Raw genomic sequence first — 14,351 nt, forward strand, 5'->3', positions numbered from 1 at the left:
CTCTAATTCTAAATTCTTGATTTTTATTTATATACAGATGGCCAATAATAATTAAAATAATGAGAAAGTATTTTTTTATCTTTACAAGCGCAAGCCAAAGGTAAGTGGATTGTAAATTGAAACATTTCATTCATATAATGGAAATTAATTTTAAAATAACTGCTCGGGGTGTCAGTGGAGATCCATCCACGTAGTACACCCAATTGTCAACCTCACTTCCACGTAGTACACCCTGGACGGAATTTGGAGACTAACGAGGCTCTGGCGACTGGTCCAATGGCCAGTATAATTCTGTGTTGTCCTGTCTTTGTCCTTATTTGAGCCTCGGCCATTAACCAAGATAAGTTACACTATCGATCAGTGTAATAGGAAAATGAAATTTGATTATTTTATCTTTACTCATCACAATTATACCGGGTGCGTCAAGAAACTTTGAAATGTCAGAGAAAATTTATTTTCCAATCTACAAAGTTAAATTTCTGGGAAAGGCTACAGTCCAGTTGAAAAATAATCGTACTTTCTGATCAAAATGAATGTTCCAAATTGTGGAGAAGTAAATGCTCAGAATGATAGGTTTCAGCTTCGATACATTTCTGAGTACGAAACACGACTGATTTCGTAATTTGCACCAAAGTGTCCAATGGGATTTCTGCACACACCGCTTGAATCTCTTCCCAAAGTGTGTCCAGGTTACGTGGTTTACGACTGTACACCTCATATTTTACCGTGCCCCGTAAGAAAAAATCGAGCGGCGCAAGGTCTGGAGAGCGTGCAGGAAAGTCCATTGGTCCCCTGCGTCCTATCCACTGGCCTGGTACATTTTGATCCAGATCCCTGTGATAGTGCGGCGGGGCGCCATGTTGTTAGTAATAAAACCTGTAGTTACCGTGTATTGCACGAATGGCAGGAAAATTGAATCAGCAAGCATTATTAGGTACTTTTCTCCACTTAAAATACCTTCAAAACGGAAAGGACCAATGAGTCCCCTAGGAGACAAACCACACCACACATTTTACCCAGCCACATTCACAGCCTTTTCAACAGTAATGTGGGGATTATCTTCAGCCCAGTACACACAATTATGCCTATTGACAGTTCCATTAAATGTGAATTGATTGTACGTCCGCCATGTTGATGTTACTCTCTTGACACTAACTGGGTTGCGCAACTAGATCGACGATTCTGCTGCCACCTGTTGAGGAAACACAGTATGTAGCGGACTCAGTCACGTCGAGATGGATGTGTTCATGAACACACACTAAGGTCTTGGCAAGAGAGAAGTTATGTAATCGTTTCACGTTGCCTTCTGTTACCTCTCGAACGCTAGTTCACATTTACTTATTTCTTTCAGTGCTCCTAGTGACAAATTCATTTCAACAATAATGCTCCATAATGATCATTGCTAACAGTGTATGTTCTAATATTTTTTCTCAATGCGAGAAATCGTTTTGTACGCTTGTAATTGTGGCAGAAATCTGTGTAATTACGTAAATTAAACAATGAAGGTAATTTTTCTTTAATATAGGCGCACAGTTTGGAGGGTTGTTGACACCGGGTAAGTGGAATAGTAAACTAAGTATTTATTTAATGTTTTTTTAACAATAGACACATAAGTAAATAGAGTTGGTAAAATTATTTGCTTGCTACACGACGAAATTACATATTTTCAAGCATGGAGAGCGAGAGAGAGCCAGCAAAATTGTGCACGTTGAAGATATGCTTTATGTGAGGTTCTGAATAAAATCTTTAGAACACAACGTTCCCTTCCTCTTACAAGGAATTTACAACTAATATTGTTAGACATGTGTTTATAATAACAATCCTATTGCATTGGAGGTTATACGTGGTACCATATCTTACTACTTTGAGCTTGAACATTTTCAATTATTTCGGCAAAAAATAATAAATTAATTCTTTATTTGTTGCTACCCGAAATAACCTTTTAAACATTTAGTTAATGTAATTATAACAAACCACCAGTAATGAAAGAATAACTATAATGTAGAACATTCTTGACAGATTTTTCACCCTCTATCAGGAGAGAACTATGCGTACATCTGTGAATGGATTTTTGCAAAGGAAAAGTAGCTTTTCCTCCCGATAAATATCTTACGTTTGAAGTTTTGGAAACTGCAAAAATAGCGTAGATGATGTATAAAGAAATTCTGCTTAATTGAAAGATTAAAAGAAATGCCAATGTTCAGTCTTGCATAAAGAACAAGTACTGCTATTATTATGTACATATTCACTGCAATTTCCAGTTTCGTTATAAAATATATCTCTTTTAAATCCAAAGGTGTTTACAGAAAATTAAAATATGAATATACTTTTCAATCCAATGTTTCAAACTGTCTTGATTGGAAATAGAAACAAGTTTCTGTGAATGAAGATAAAAAATGGTACCACTCATTATAATATTTTTTTTTATTTTAGAGGCGGACTCGGATGTAGACAAGAGGAAGTAATAACAATTTATATCGAACGAAACTAGTGAATTTATTTCTATTTTTTGTTAGTGTTGACCCATGACTTGGCTTTCTCCGTCCCTAACGATGGAGAAATGTATACATTACGAGAATGTAGAATCATTGTGTAACTCAGTAGAAACGTAGTTTTCTCCTGAATATTCATTTATAGATTTAACATCAAAGACACGGAAGAATATTTGCGAATATTGACTAATTACATTAGGGACTACAACTTTCTCAATTTCAGCATTTTGTAAATTTTTGCAAAAATGTCGAGAATAATTGTTTTGGTTGCATTTCAAAATACTTTAAACAATAAATACGAAACGAAAAATAAAACAAAGAATTAAATTTCTCTACTGTCGGAACATGCAGAAATAATAGGGCTACAGGGCTACCTGTTTCTTTTATACTCTACTGTCAATGTAACGAAGAATTTTATTGTGATACGTTTGAAGAGAATTTCATATCACCTTTTATCCATTTTGTATATTATTGTCTTCTTCATCTATTTCATTTCTTTATATTACAGGTCAGATTACGCCTGATTCTGGTAAGCAAAATTAGTGATATACCAAAAGAAGACAAAATGTGTAATTAACTGTATCTATAACATAATGAGTTCATTGAGATATCCTAGTTGACATGAAAAGTAACGGTGGGAAAATATTTAAACATGAACACTTATCGATGATAGTACCCAACTGTATGTCTGTCCGTGTTAACTATCAGTAACTTAGAAACTATAGAATCAACGGAGACATAATATGCTGGACTAAAGGACCTACCATATTACACATCAGTATAAAATGAACAAACTCTCATGTCTCACCGTGACAAGCGACAGTCGATAAAAAAACTATGTATCGATATCTGGTTTCTAAAATGTGATTACTAACAATGATATATTAACAGTAAATTGCATTTCTGTATTCTAAGAGGAAGTGTGACATTAGAATATTTTTAATATTGGGGGAAGGATTCCAGTAAATGCTGGAAATACAAGGAAATTATAAGCAGCAAGAAATCTTTAAAAAAAAAAAATAGACACACAGAGCGGAATTCGTTTTCCCAGCTCCTCTCCCACAAATTCAATTTTGCTTTTGTACATATCACTACTAGAGAGTAAATGCCAGTTTTTTCGACACCATTCGAAGATTCAAGAAAAATATTTTTTCAAACGAACGTGCTTGATGTATAAGTTTTACTGCATATCAACAAAGTACATTTGTCTCTGACACAAGCTCATTTTCCAATACATTTGTTGTCTACAGGACAGGTAATTTAGAAGTAATATTCATTCAGACGAGTGTATTTTTTCGTGGCGCTGAGAAATATGCGGAACTTCTAATGTAAACTATTTTCAATCTGCTGTTGAATTCATTTTCGATAAACCCTTAATTGCATATTTGGTAAATGTATATAATGTAAAGGTTCATACACTGCCATTGTTAGTCAAGGCCATGTAAACTACAATTAATGAATGGGTTAACTAACGTTTTGTTTCTCTCAGGAATATTAGGCGAAAACTTTGGCTGTAAGTAGTTAAAAGACGTATCTTTTTCATTCAAATTAACGTAACGTGTGCTGAAATACCAACTCATTAAATTAGTTTGTAAAATTTCAAATCGTATGGTATTCAGAATTATGTGATTTAAAGATTGATTAAATCCACGTGTGGAAATTGTGGTGAAATTATAAGTTTCTATTCTTGAAAATTGTCTACAAAATTTAACCTTATCTTTAATGTAAATATGTGATACATCAAATATACTCCCAAACAGGTTATCTGTAGATACGTAGTTCAAAATGCAATTGTCGACATATATATTTTTATTCTAGTGTATTCGTTAGTATCTGTTATTTATTTCTCATTATAATATCTTACATATCTATTTCTTTAATTTCAGCAATGTCTACATGTAAGCACTAACAGTGGTGTAGAACTGTGATATCTATGTTTATAATATATCCAGAAAACAAACCATATTTAACCCTCGGATGCATGTCACTTTTTTTTTACAACTTTACATATGTGGGGTCAATTTGACCCCAATACAATTATGCATTGAAATAAGTACGACAGAGTAAATAGTTCAGCTAGTATGGTTTATTGATCAATAATTTCTCTGAATATAACATAGGAAACAATTACCATTTCATTATTATTATTTAAGCCCCCCCAAGAAAATAACAATGTATTGACAATTCACTGTGCTACATATTAATGGTAGTTACACTTCGCTCGCAATTATCAGAACTTCAGTTGACCTGAGGAACAGTATTTTAGAGATAACACAATGCAGCACTAAATATTATTTTATGTAGAACAAATAAATTTTAAAAAAATAAAATAAAAAATAATAGAAAAGAAATAAAAAGACGAATGTGCCGGCCTCTCATGGCAATTAAATACACCTCACTCGCATTCTGAGCACACCACAATGCTGTAGACCTTGCACACAGGTTTCCCACATCTTCTGCAACATTCCGTCGTCTTCCTGCCCTCTTGTCTTGTCCAGAACTGGCATCTTACTCTTCTCTTTGAAGATCTATCCTACAGTCTGTGTGCCTGCCTTACTTTACTATGCCGCAAAGTTTCGTTGCCTCGGTTACTGGTTTCTTCAGGTTCAAGCTTTGGCACATCCTCCGCATGTGAGGAAGAATCAACTCATTCGACAACTCGATAAGGAACATACGGCGTCTGTGACTGACGCCTTAATTGTAATCAGAATGCTGTGACAAGTAGCATGTGTATGCATTGAGAACGCCTACATTGATTACATTATAGAAGAGGGCTATTGGCCATCGACGTGTCTGTATTCTGCAGGTGTATATTTGAACCAGTTTGTCCATGGCGTCCACTCCACTCTTTGTTTGGTTGTAAAACTTTATGATTTCTGGCTTCTTCTTAGAATCATCATCATCAATGTGTATGTCATGATGCATGGTGCTGAGTAGAATAAAATTCTTGTTTTTCTTTGGCACGTAGCTTACCAGGGTTTCATTTTCATGGAAGGCGAATTGTGATGTGCAAGGCTGTCTTGTCTTGATATTGGTAAGTGCAGGTGGGATTTCACGTTTGTTTTTCTTTACTGTTCCAACAATGGTTACATTTTGTAACCATTTTGTAGCAAAGTCATGACTTGTGAAGGATTCGTCAGATGTGATATTTCTTCCAGAGTTCCGCAGTGTGTAGCACAGTTTCTACACGACGTTGCTGACGAGGTTCTTTTGAACTGGCTCTCCTGGCTGTCGTCCCAAGTAGATTAGACCGTCTTTGTCGTAAAAGTTATCAGCATCGCACAACCAGAAGATCTTGATGATGTATTTGGCCGGTTTACTTGGTATGTATTGCACGAACTTGCATCTCCCACGGAAAGGCACTAACTGTTCATCAATCGTAAGAAAGGCGCCGGGTACCATGATTCTAAGACAGTTTTTGATAAAAAAAAGTGTCGAGATATATCGAAATGCAGCTATGTGATCAGTCTCCAGACGTGCAGCGCCAGTACGTTTGTCATCAGATCAGAGCAGTCTTCTGATGTCTTCAAAACGATTTACTCCAAAGGTTGCTTTGTACTTCGGGTTGGAGAATTTATTGAGAAAAAGCTCACGAACAGGAACATCCCAACTTCTCTCAGTTGGCCTCGATCCGCGCCAAATACATCTGCGCATGCGCACTTTGCAGTGAGTCATTGCAGGGTATGTGGTTGACCTTGAGATGATTGCGTTTAGTTTGGGCATAATTGAACATAATATGTAGGATCAATTTCCCTTTATGAATGTTTTCCTGCTGTTTTCAGGCTGGGGTCAAAATGACCCCACACATGGAAAGGAAGGGTATTGTTAAAAAACGTTAAAAATATAATTTAAAATAAATTGTAAGAAATTTATTTATACATGTTCCTATAGCTGAAGGAGTATGGTAAGATGTCACAGAAAATCAGAATTATTTATTTAGATTTTATTTTAATACCAGGAAATAAACAGACAGTGGGGTCAAAATGACCCCACACATGCATCCGAGGGTTAAGAGAACGATACGATTTTTGAAAGTGAACGCATTGAGAAATTAAGTTTGAATTGGTGTATTGTTAAAAAACTGAAAGATATATCTTATATAATTTTCGTGTCAGCCCGGTCGTTTGTCGGTGATGACTATTGGCAAAGTTGATAATAACATAAGATAAACTTAATAATTATATCCTACTAAAAACTGCCCCTAATGATTATTAAAATAAAGAACATGTCTAAATATGTGTTAACAAAAAATGAGACATTTTTCATCACAGGTAGTTCGAAAGACGTCGGGACGGACATCAACTGCCCTACTAAATCGGGATATTCGACAGACTTAAAACTAAAATGACCAAATATTGCAAATTACAGACTCCTGGAGCCTGCCTCCACATCCTTATATCCAAGAGAAGAATTGAATTTCTTACTAATTGGAAAAAATAGAGATGCTATATTTGTAGCTTCTTAGAGGTTTACATTTAAATATTTCATAGTTCGATGGGCTGCCCCCATGGCCCCTCCGATGGGTATGAACCTGATGTGCTGTTATTTGATAAGTAGTTCTTTTATCATATTACCATGAGAGATAGTTGCATGATGTCTTTGTGCGTATTTCTCTACGAATCTTGAATCATTTGGCAGCATTCAGATAGAATAAAGTGCTGCAATAACAATTATTTCAAATATCTTTTGTCTTTCACAAAGTTTTAAAGAACTGTTTGTTCATCTCTTTCGCAAGTCTGAATTTCTCTAATTCTAAATTCTTGATTTTTATTTATATACAGATGGCCAATAATAATTAAAATAATGAGAAAGTATTTTTTTATCTTTACAAGCGCAAGCCAAAGGTAAGTGGATTGTAAATTGAAACATTTCATTCATATAATGGAAATTAATTTTAAAATAACTGCTCGGGGTGTCAGTGGAGATCCATCCACGTAGTACACCCAATTGTCAACCTCACTTCCACGTAGTACACCCTGGACGGAATTTGGAGACTAACGAGGCTCTGGCGACTGGTCCAATGGCCAGTATAATTCTGTGTTGTCCTGTCTTTGTCCTTATTTGAGCCTCGGCCATTAACCAAGATAAGTTACACTATCGATCAGTGTAATAGGAAAATGAAATTTGATTATTTTATCTTTACTCATCACAATTATACCGGGTGCGTCAAGAAACTTTGAAATGTCAGAGAAAATTTATTTTCCAATCTACAAAGTTAAATTTCTGGGAAAGGCTACAGTCCAGTTGAAAAATAATCGTACTTTCTGATCAAACTGAATGTTCCAAATTGTGGAGAAGTAAATGCTCAGAATGATAGGTTTCAGCTTCGATACATTTCTGAGTACGAAACACGACTGATTTCGTAATTTGCACCAAAGTGTCCAATGGGATTTCTGCACACACCGCTTGAATCTCTTCCCAAAGTGTGTCCAGGTTACGTGGTTTACGACTGTACACCTCATATTTTACCGTGCCCCGTAAGAAAAAATCGAGCGGCGCAAGGTCTGGAGAGCGTGCAGGAAAGTCCATTGGTCCCCTGCGTCCTATCCACTGGCCTGGTACATTTTGATCCAGATCCCTGTGATAGTGCGGCGGGGCGCCATGTTGTTAGTAATAAAACCTGTAGTTACCGTGTATTGCACGAATGGCAGGAAAATTGAATCAGCAAGCATTATTAGGTACTTTTCTCCACTTAAAATACCTTCAAAACGGAAAGGACCAATGAGTCCCCTAGGAGACAAACCACACCACACATTTTACCCAGCCACATTCACAGCCTTTTCAACAGTAATGTGGGGATTATCTTCAGCCCAGTACACACAATTATGCCTATTGACAGTTCCATTAAATGTGAATTGATTGTACGTCCGCCATGTTGATGTTACTCTCTTGACACTAACTGGGTTGCGCAACTAGATCGACGATTCTGCTGCCACCTGTTGAGGAAACACAGTATGTAGCGGACTCAGTCACGTCGAGATGGATGTGTTCATGAACACACACTAAGGTCTTGGCAAGAGAGAAGTTATGTAATCGTTTCACGTTGCCTTCTGTTACCTCTCGAACGCTAGTTCACATTTACTTATTTCTTTCAGTGCTCCTAGTGACAAATTCATTTCAACAATAATGCTCCATAATGATCATTGCTAACAGTGTATGTTCTAATATTTTTTCTCAATGCGAGAAATCGTTTTGTACGCTTGTAATTGTGGCAGAAATCTGTGTAATTACGTAAATTAAACAATGAAGGTAATTTTTCTTTAATATAGGCGCACAGTTTGGAGGGTTGTTGACACCGGGTAAGTGGAATAGTAAACTAAGTATTTATTTAATGTTTTTTTAACAATAGACACATAAGTAAATAGAGTTGGTAAAATTATTTGCTTGCTACACGACGAAATTACATATTTTCAAGCATGGAGAGCGAGAGAGAGCCAGCAAAATTGTGCACGTTGAAGATATGCTTTATGTGAGGTTCTGAATAAAATCTTTAGAACACAACGTTCCCTTCCTCTTACAAGGAATTTACAACTAATATTGTTAGACATGTGTTTATAATAACAATCCTATTGCATTGGAGGTTATACGTGGTACCATATCTTACTACTTTGAGCTTGAACATTTTCAATTATATCGGCAAAAAATAATAAATTAATTCTTTATTTGTTGCTACCCGAAATAACCTTTTAAACATTTAGTTAATGTAATTATAACAAACCACCAGTAATGAAAGAATAACTATAATGTAGAACATTCTTGACAGATTTTTCACCCTCTATCAGGAGAGAACTATGCGTACATCTGTGAATGGATTTTTGCAAAGGAAAAGTAGCTTTTCCTCCCGATAAATATCTTACGTTTGAAGTTTTGGAAACTGCAAAAATAGCGTAGATGATGTATAAAGAAATTCTGCTTAATTGAAAGATTAAAAGAAGTGCCAATGTTCAGTCTTGCATAAAGAACAAGTACTGCTATTATTATGTACATATTCACTGCAATTTCCAGTTTCGTTATAAAATATATCTCTTTTAAATCCAAAGGTGTTTACAGAAAATTAAAATATGAATATACTTTTCAATCCAATGTTTCAAACTGTCTTGATTGGAAATAGAAACAAGTTTCTGTGAATGAAGATAAAAAATGGTACCACTCATTATAATATTTTTTTTTATTTTAGAGGCGGACTCGGATGTAGACAAGAGGAAGTAATAACAATTTATATCGAACGAAACTAGTGAATTTATTTCTATTTTTTGTTAGTGTTGACCCATGACTTGGCTTTCTCCGTCCCTAACGATGGAGAAATGTATACATTACGAGAATGTAGAATCATTGTGTAACTCAGTAGAAACGTAGTTTTCTCCTGAATATTCATTTATAGATTTAACATCAAAGACACGGAAGAATATTTGCGAATATTGACTAATTACATTAGGGACTACAACTTTCTCAATTTCAGCATTTTGTAAATTTTTGCAAAAATGTCGAGAATAATTGTTTTGGTTGCATTTCAAAATACTTTAAACAATAAATACGAAACGAAAAATAAAACAAAGAATTAAATTTCTCTACTGTCGGAACATGCAGAAATAATAGGGCTACAGGGCTACCTGTTTCTTTTATACTCTACTGTCAATGTAACGAAGAATTTTATTGTGATACGTTTGAAGAGAATTTCATATCACCTTTTATCCATTTTGTATATTATTGTCTTCTTCATCTATTTCATTTCTTTATATTACAGGTCAGATTACGCCTGATTCTGGTAAGCAAAATTAGTGATATACCAAAAGAAGACAAAATGTGTAATTAACTGTATCTATAACATAATGAGTTCATTGAGATATCCTAGTTGACATGAAAAGTAACGGTGGGAAAATATTTAAACATGAACACTTATCGATGATAGTACCCAACTGTATGTCTGTCCGTGTTAACTATCAGTAACTTAGAAACTATAGAATCAACGGAGACATAATATGCTGGACTAAAGGACCTACCATATTACACATCAGTATAAAATGAACAAACTCTCATGTCTCACCGTGACAAGCGACAGTCGATAAAAAAACTATGTATCGATATCTGGTTTCTAAAATGTGATTACTAACAATGATATATTAACAGTAAATTGCATTTCTGTATTCTAAGAGGAAGTGTGACATTAGAATATTTTTAATATTGGGGGAAGGATTCCAGTAAATGCTGGAAATACAAGGAAATTATAAGCAGCAAGAAATCTTTAAAAAAAAAAAATAGACACACAGAGCGGAATTCGTTTTCCCAGCTCCTCTCCCACAAATTCAATTTTGCTTTTGTACATATCACTACTAGAGAGTAAATGCCAGTTTTTTCGACACCATTCGAAGATTCAAGAAAAATATTTTTTCAAACGAACGTGCTTGATGTATAAGTTTTACTGCATATCAACAAAGTACATTTGTCTCTGACACAAGCTCATTTTCCAATACATTTGTTGTCTACAGGACAGGTAATTTAGAAGTAATATTCATTCAGACGAGTGTATTTTTTCGTGGCGCTGAGAAATATGCGGAACTTCTAATGTAAACTATTTTCAATCTGCTGTTGAATTCATTTTCGATAAACCCTTAATTGCATATTTGGTAAATGTATATAATGTAAAGGTTCATACACTGCCATTGTTAGTCAAGGCCATGTAAACTACAATTAATGAATGGGTTAACTAACGTTTTGTTTCTCTCAGGAATATTAGGCGAAAACTTTGGCTGTAAGTAGTTAAAAGACGTATCTTTTTCATTCAAATTAACGTAACGTGTGCTGAAATACCAACTCATTAAATTAGTTTGTAAAATTTCAAATCGTATGGTATTCAGAATTATGTGATTTAAAGATTGATTAAATCCACGTGTGGAAATTGTGGTGAAATTATAAGTTTCTATTCTTGAAAATTGTCTACAAAATTTAACCTTATCTTTAATGTAAATATGTGATACATCAAATATACTCCCAAACAGGTTATCTGTAGATACGTAGTTCAAAATGCAATTGTCGACATATATATTTTTATTCTAGTGTATTCGTTAGTATCTGTTATTTATTTCTCATTATAATATCTTACATATCTATTTCTTTAATTTCAGCAATGTCTACATGTAAGCACTAACAGTGGTGTAGAACTGTGATATCTATGTTTATAATATATCCAGAAAACAAACCATATTTAACCCTCGGATGCATGTCACTTTTTTTTTACAACTTTACATATGTGGGGTCAATTTGACCCCAATACAATTATGCATTGAAATAAGTACGACAGAGTAAATAGTTCAGCTAGTATGGTTTATTGATCAATAATTTCTCTGAATATAACATAGGAAACAATTACCATTTCATTATTATTATTTAAGCCCCCCCAAGAAAATAACAATGTATTGACAATTCACTGTGCTACATATTAATGGTAGTTACACTTCGCTCGCAATTATCAGAACTTCAGTTGACCTGAGGAACAGTATTTTAGAGATAACACAATGCAGCACTAAATATTATTTTATGTAGAACAAATAAATTTTAAAAAAATAAAATAAAAAATAATAGAAAAGAAATAAAAAGACGAATGTGCCGGCCTCTCATGGCAATTAAATACACCTCACTCGCATTCTGAGCACACCACAATGCTGTAGACCTTGCACACAGGTTTCCCACATCTTCTGCAACATTCCGTCGTCTTCCTGCCCTCTTGTCTTGTCCAGAACTGGCATCTTACTCTTCTCTTTGAAGATCTATCCTACAGTCTGTGTGCCTGCCTTACTTTACTATGCCGCAAAGTTTCGTTGCCTCGGTTACTGGTTTCTTCAGGTTCAAGCTTTGGCACATCCTCCGCATGTGAGGAAGAATCAACTCATTCGACAACTCGATAAGGAACATACGGCGTCTGTGACTGACGCCTTAATTGTAATCAGAATGCTGTGACAAGTAGCATGTGTATGCATTGAGAACGCCTACATTGATTACATTATAGAAGAGGGCTATTGGCCATCGACGTGTCTGTATTCTGCAGGTGTATATTTGAACCAGTTTGTCCATGGCGTCCACTCCACTCTTTGTTTGGTTGTAAAACTTTATGATTTCTGGCTTCTTCTTAGAATCATCATCATCAATGTGTATGTCATGATGCATGGTGCTGAGTAGAATAAAATTCTTGTTTTTCTTTGGCACGTAGCTTACCAGGGTTTCATTTTCATGGAAGGCGAATTGTGATGTGCAAGGCTGTCTTGTCTTGATATTGGTAAGTGCAGGTGGGATTTCACGTTTGTTTTTCTTTACTGTTCCAACAATGGTTACATTTTGTAACCATTTTGTAGCAAAGTCATGACTTGTGAAGGATTCGTCAGATGTGATATTTCTTCCAGAGTTCCGCAGTGTGTAGCACAGTTTCTACACGACGTTGCTGACGAGGTTCTTTTGAACTGGCTCTCCTGGCTGTCGTCCCAAGTAGATTAGACCGTCTTTGTCGTAAAAGTTATCAGCATCGCACAACCAGAAGATCTTGATGATGTATTTGGCCGGTTTACTTGGTATGTATTGCACGAACTTGCATCTCCCACGGAAAGGCACTAACTGTTCATCAATCGTAAGAAAGGCGCCGGGTACCATGATTCTAAGACAGTTTTTGATAAAAAAAAGTGTCGAGATATATCGAAATGCAGCTATGTGATCAGTCTCCAGACGTGCAGCGCCAGTACGTTTGTCATCAGATCAGAGCAGTCTTCTGATGTCTTCAAAACGATTTACTCCAAAGGTTGCTTTGTACTTCGGGTTGGAGAATTTATTGAGAAAAAGCTCACGAACAGGAACATCCCAACTTCTCTCAGTTGGCCTCGATCCGCGCCAAATACATCTGCGCATGCGCACTTTGCAGTGAGTCATTGCAGGGTATGTGGTTGACCTTGAGATGATTGCGTTTAGTTTGGGCATAATTGAACATAATATGTAGGATCAATTTCCCTTTATGAATGTTTTCCTGCTGTTTTCAGGCTGGGGTCAAAATGACCCCACACATGGAAAGGAAGGGTATTGTTAAAAAACGTTAAAAATATAATTTAAAATAAATTGTAAGAAATTTATTTATACATGTTCCTATAGCTGAAGGAGTATGGTAAGATGTCACAGAAAATCAGAATTATTTATTTAGATTTTATTTTAATACCAGGAAATAAACAGACAGTGGGGTCAAAATGACCCCACACATGCATCCGAGGGTTAAGAGAACGATACGATTTTTGAAAGTGAACGCATTGAGAAATTAAGTTTGAATTGGTGTATTGTTAAAAAACTGAAAGATATATCTTATATAATTTTCGTGTCAGCCCGGTCGTTTGTCGGTGATGACTATTGGCAAAGTTGATAATAACATAAGATAAACTTAATAATTATATCCTACTAAAAACTGCCCCTAATGATTATTAAAATAAAGAACATGTCTAAATATGTGTTAACAAAAAATGAGACATTTTTCATCACAGGTAGTTCGAAAGACGTCGGGACGGACATCAACTGCCCTACTAAATCGGGATATTCGACAGACTTAAAACTAAAATGACCAAATATTGCAAATTACAGACTCCTGGAGCCTGCCTCCACATCCTTATATCCAAGAGAAGAATTGAATTTCTTACTAATTGGAAAAAATAGAGATGCTATATTTGTAGCTTCTTAGAGGTTTACATTTAAATATTTCATAGTTCGATGGGCTGCCCCCATGGCCCCTCCGATGGGTATGAACCTGATGTGCTGTTATTTGATAAGTAGTTCTTTTATCATATTACCATGAGAGATAGTTGCATGATGTCTTTGTGCGTATTTCTCTACGAATCT

The sequence above is a fragment of the Lepisma saccharinum genome, chromosome 18, assembly GCF_977018435.1.
Source record: "Lepisma saccharinum chromosome 18, izLepSacc3.1, whole genome shotgun sequence".
NCBI classification, from domain to species: Eukaryota; Metazoa; Arthropoda; class Insecta; order Zygentoma; family Lepismatidae; genus Lepisma; species Lepisma saccharinum.